General features: G+C 40.4%; 1 protein-coding gene across 11 annotated transcripts in view; it reads right to left on the reverse strand.

The window, feature by feature from the left end:
• NTNG1 (netrin G1) overlaps positions 1-6,293 on the reverse strand; it is a 156,113-nt gene that overhangs the window by 113,916 nt on the left and 35,904 nt on the right. The window lies entirely within an intron of this gene.

Genomic DNA, 6,293 nt, shown 5'->3' on the forward strand with positions numbered 1-6,293 from the left:
AAGACTGCATTCCTTATACACATAACAACAGCTAACACATGCAGTACAAACATATCTATTATTTACAAGCCACCTATCAGCACCAGGAGTGAACCAGGCTGAATCTTATCAGCAAAACTGCTTTGACACCAAGCTGCTTTTCTCACAGATAAAGTTTTCCTGGATTCTGCCAGGCTCTGCAATGAGAATGGGAGGAATGTGCAGGACGGCATACAATGTCTCCACAAACAAGCACAGAGAAGCAGACTGTGCTAATCATGAGCTGCTGGCACACTCTTAACCTTCTCACCAGCAGCTGTGGAAATACTCTTTTTTCCAGATCTGATAAAAAAAGAACCACAGTTTTATTTTTTTCTTCAAAAAGTTCCAGAAACAGCAATACGACCTTTCATGGAATGGTATAGAAAATGGGAGAGATAATGGGTCCTTTGAAATGACAAATCAATGGGGGGAACAGAAACAGAATTCATCAGTGAAAAATTCTCTTATGAAATCCATTGCCCTGGTAAAATTTGCACTTGATGCATTAGGGAATAAATCGGCTATCATTCTGTGGTAGGAGAGTCACAGCAGTGAGTACTGCAGTCTTTAACAGGGACACACAACTCGGGATATTTTGAGCTCAGCAATTTACATAAGTGAAGAGCCTGATCCTGTACATGCGAGACTCTGGAGCAATGGAGAAAGCAGAAGAAGTAATCACCTAATTTTCACATGTCCCTGTGGCTCCTGCATGGAAACAAAATGAATGGAAGATAAGCTGGCTGTGTGTGCCACTGGCCAGGTGGCTGGCACAGCAGTCTTGCCAGGGTACTGCCACCTGGCTCTTCTGTGTGCTTGTCAAGGTAAAGACTGATGGTCATGAAGAAGAAAACCTGAGCTTGTTGGTCCTCTCTGACAGTCTAACACACCTTTTGAGAAATGTTTTAGAAACTGTATATCACACGGTTGAGGATTTTTAAGCAGAGTTTGTGGAATTCGGTGGCAGTTAACAAGAACACTAAAGGCAACAAGAGCTGGATTGATGTAGTGTCTTGGACTGCAGATATTAGTCATATAATCACACCAAAACCTTACGAGTTAAGCTTGTAAGATACCTAAATGTTAGAGGTACAGAGCATCAACAGCAAAAGCATAATTTGAACGGTGGAACAGTCTGAGTTTCAACAACAGGAATGGAACAAACACACATCTTGGTGGAGCATCAACTCCAAAACCATTGCCCTGCCTTTCCCTCCTGAGCAACCCAAGCTCAGGACAAGGCACTACCACAGCCTGTCTTCAGCCTGCAAAGCAGCTGCAGCCTGCAGCCCCACCACCAGGTCTGGTGTCTCTGTTATCCTTGGGGCATAAAGGGGCTATTTCTATCATCCTTTTGGTGCTGAGATAACTTGGGAAAGAAGTTCTAGTAAGATGTAAGAGCATCATGTATCAAAGGATTTGGTTGTCCTGGTTTTGTTAAAAACAAGTTTCTCTTTTAGTGATTTTTGCCTGTCAGCTAAAGCCTTCATATTAGCTGCATTTTCCTGGAGAACCAGACACATGTTTTGATAAAACTAGCAATGGAATGCAAACTTATTGATAAGCACGGATGGACATCTCGCGAGAGCAGCAACGAGAAACAGGTGACCAAGAAACTGACCAGCTGCGTATAACATTCCATTCACGTGAATACTTCATATAAAAGTGGGAGATCACAAGGATCTCGTCCCTTTTCCTTTCCTTTTCCCTTCTGCTTATGGCCGACATTAGGAGAGGACCTTGCTAGTTGCCCCTGCAAACTGAGGCCTAGTGAGAGACTGAATCCAGCTTCAGTTGGCTGCAGAGTCTAATCCAGGACTTTGGTTGCCGGCTCTGCAGTTGCTGAGACTTTCAAGATTGGTTTTGTATATTTTATATTATTTTCTCTATTCTTATTAGTAGCATTAGTAAAACATTGTTAATTTTTCCAACTCTCTTCTCTCTGTCCTTCTTTTCCTCCTGATCGCCTGTCCTTAGTGGGAAGGGGGGAGAGGGAGGGGCAAAAGGGGGAAGTGGGGCGAAGAGGAGGTTAACAATACATCTGCCAGGGTTTTATTGTCACCCCAACAATCTAAACCCTCGACATTGGTTAAAGCCCTTTGTCCTACACCTGGTGTGACTTCTCCTCTTAATCTACATCTGAATGTAGTTGAGAGTACTCTATTTAATGTTCCACCATACATGAAAAAGGTGATCTCTGGTCCCCTGGGAACCTTGTCGTTCATTTCAGTGCAGCCCAGATTACCAGTTTGCTCTTGAGTTGATGCAATTTTCATTATAGCTGATCATGGTTAATCTTATTCATGATTTCTGGTTTTCTGCGGGGAAATCTCAAGAGTGAAGTGTTATTATGTCAGACATTGTATAGATCCATTTAGCACAGAGCCATACAGGAACCATGAGAAACCACTGAAGGTACTCATGATGGGGTGAGGGGAAAATACTGTGTAGTTGGCTGAAAGCAGTTTGCAATCCAGCAAGAACTGGAAAAAAATAGATTTCCAGATACCAAATGATGCTGTGACTCAGTCACGAGATTGAAACGAGAAGTCTCAGGAAACAGCTTTAACTAATGAAAAGCAAGGTATTACTTGAACTTTTAGCATCTTATGAATTGCTAACTTCTCTCTGGAAGGATTATATTCTAACTGGTGGAGGGTTTTTTGTTTTGTTTTGGATTTTTTTTTTTTTTGTCATAACCATTGAATCACTCATAAAGAATAAAATCTATTTATTAGAAAATTCATATTCATTAGAAAATGCACAAAGCCAGGAAGTATGTTTCTGTTTTTGAAATGAATATATTTCATTTTTTCTCTTGATTTCTCTAAGCAACTGCAGTGTGATATGATATCACAGTAACATCTGGTAGATAAGTAAGTCTAAATGGAAAATGCCAAAACCACCAATAAGTAAATATGTGTAAAGGTATTTGATTTTTGGAAAAGGGCCAGTAAGGTTTCAAATCTTTCCTATTAAATATAGCTATATGTCCAGGTGTATCAAATACAATGTAGAGTATTTGATGAAGATGGTGAGCATGCTAAATGAAACAGAGAATTAATATTATTTTCCGATCAGAAGATAAAAAGATGTATCTGCTGAAAATTACTAGAGCCCACGCTAATATAAAGTTTTCTGTACAGTCTTATAGGTGTCATCTTCCAGCAAAGCCAGAGTCCTTTGGGAATCAGAAATACTTCATGCTTTTAAAGTCTTTATGAATCCAGTATGAAAAGAAATCATAGCACAGCAGTATGCTTAGAAGTAATCTCAAAACTAGTATTCTTTTAAAATGCTAACAAAATTTATAATTCAAGGTAGTAAAACTCAAATTCAGTGCACATTTTTTTTTTCCTTCTGGTGACATTATTAAATAAATAAGTAAAACACCTCTCAGATTTATCTGTGCTTCATTATTTGAATGAGTTTTAGCCAATTAGTGCTGAAGATAAAAACCCCAAATTAGTCCCTGTATAAAATGGAAATATTCAAGGCTTTTTTTTCTCTCTCTCTTTTTTTTCTTTTTTTTCTCCTCCCTTCATCATTTATATGTAGGACAGTATTTGGGATTTAGTTCACTGCTGCCAGTGCAGGTCTGCCTGCTGGTTAGTCAGGCTGCTTCTCTTGTGCAGGGTGTCAGAAACAAACATGAGAGAAACAAACAGAGGAAAAAAACAACTAACTGTTATAGCTAGAGCCACGGAAATTGCTGGGAGAATTAGGCAGGCACCACAGCTGAAAACATTCTTGCCTTTTTAAAAATATAATTATATTTCAATTTGATACTGTCACTACAAAACAAAGCAAGCCAACATTTAATTGATGACAACAGTAAATTCTTAAAAGACTAGTCTTCAAGTTTATATAGATGTTGCTTTTTCAGAACTGAAATACTTCATAGCAGAGAGATAACATGTTGAAAGGTGCATGGTTTGTTAGCAGTAAATAGAGGTAAATACGATCCCATGCTCCCCGCTCTGCCATTTATGTAGAGGAGCTGGCTGGACTGCCGGTTCTTCTGTCCAAGAATACATTAGCAATTCATCAAAAGAGCAAATGTCATTATACACTGGAAGCCCAGGGAATTATTTTGCATTTGATTTCTAGCTCTGATAGCATTATTATTGATTTAAATATTCTCCAGCATAACATGCACTAGACACAAAAGATCATTGTATTTTTGAACTGCCAATCACAGTAATCCTGAGTTGCTCAAATACTGATGGCTTTAATAAAATTGGATATACAAACCCCTTAGGGTCAGATCGCTGGCCTATTAACTAATGAACTTCTACAGAAGCTCCAAGACTAAGGTGTAATTGCTGAAATATCTACAAATGCATTCCTAAAATAGCTGTACCAGTGTACTGTATACAAAAAAGCCAGGAATCCTTTACTGCAAAAATCTGTTTTATGCAAAAATAGTGCAAATGAGGAAGGAAACATTTCCTTGTGTTGCCTATCTCCAGTAAATTATGGTACAGTGAGGGCAGCACAGAGAGGTCAGGCACAATCACAGTTCAGCCTTCGCCAGGGACTGAGACCAGGCCTCCCTGGGAGCGCAAACTGCTGCTGCCTCCATTAAAAATTGCCATTTTATGAGGAAAAACAGAAGAAGACTAAACTGGTAGAGAAGAAAATTGATAATTTTGTCTTAATGTGTAAAGGATGTTTTACCGTGTTCCTTAAAAATGCAAGTTTGTGCCTTATTTAAAGCAGAAACCTATCTGGCTGCACAACTGGAAGTTAGCCAGGCGCTGGGGCTCCTGGGCAATAAGAATGTTCCTCTGTATGTCTCCAAGAGACATCATGCACTTCAGAGCCCACCTGGCATGACCTGAGGGGGACGGTGCCTGTAGTACATGGCCACAGTATCTTTGGGGACTGGCTGCTGTGGCTTCAGCAGTCCAGAAGTGCAAGAGTTACTGCTGATATGAATGGTCCAGATGAAGGAGTAAGTTGCAAGTGCACAAAATGGGCATCCCAAGCTGCTTCATGAAGCTTAGGATGTTGCAGAAAACAAGGACTTGTGAATAGCCTTTGGTCCTCTCAAAGAATAAACTATGTAAGTAATTGCCTGAATGTGAAAGAGACTTGGCAGGAGACTGGGTCACAAACCAATTTTGACAGTGGTTAGCAAGCTGTCCAAAAGAAAGATGGGGAGTTGTTTCTGCAGCTAGTGAGACACTATATTCTACCATGGGTGGGACAGGCAGGGCAATGGCTTGCAGCAATTTAAGGCTGCACATGGTTTTCAATCAACACAGCTGCCGAAGAACCTAGGGAAAGGAAATAAAAAGATCTCATGGCTCCATGTAGGTGTTTCTGAGAGAGCCAGCTGGGATGTTCTCACAAGGCCAAGATAAAATAATGAGTGAGGGTGAGAATTTGGTATGAGACAGCACAAGTTTACTATTCCATGGTTAGTCTGATTATAACTAGTATTGGATACAGAGAACTGATGCTGAAGGAATTTGATCTCTATCTCTGTAAACGCAAAAACTATAAGCAAACAAACAAACAAACAAAAACCACAAAAAAAAACAAAGCCAAAATAAAAAACTATAACAGAGAAGGACCTTTGTTTAGATAAATGCACCCATCCAAAACCAACAGACATGAAGCGCTGCTGAAGCCAGACACAATGACACTTCCAGCTCACAAAGGGCTTTGACATCTTTTCCCCCATGACTCTGGCTGGAGGGATGGAAGTCACATCCCCTCCCTGGAGGGCAGAGACCACCAGCAGAGCTGGCATACTAGACCGGCTGCTCGCTTCAGTGCAAAATTCATCAGCTTATCTGACTACCCCAGTGGCAGCAGATTAAGCTAAACCAGGACATCTCAGGCTGAAGCAGTGGTGGAGTCCCCTGTGTGGTCTCTGCTAAGGGGAAATGGGCAATAACCACAGCAAGGGTGGAGCGGAGGAGATGGGACATCTACAGAAATGCAGACTACTGCTATTTTCCAGTGCCTGTTGGCAGATCTCAGCTTTGTCACAGTTAGCCATAGACAGGTTACAATTATTTTCTGTTTTCTTTTATTCTCACTTAGTGAATTACACAGGAAAAGTTTTGTTAATCAGAACTAACTTTCTTCTGCCACACTGGTAATTACATACATAACTGCCTACGTGCTATATAAAAATTTGATGATCCCATACCTAGAAAAACGTATGTGGGCTACGGAAAGAGTGGGTTGAAGACAGGTACAAATAGCATTGGTTCAGTTAGCTTGTCTGAATGTTAAGCTTCAGTGTGTTATTCTAA

Source organism: Columba livia, chromosome 8, assembly GCF_036013475.1.
Source record: "Columba livia isolate bColLiv1 breed racing homer chromosome 8, bColLiv1.pat.W.v2, whole genome shotgun sequence".
NCBI lineage: Eukaryota > Metazoa > Chordata > Aves > Columbiformes > Columbidae > Columba > Columba livia.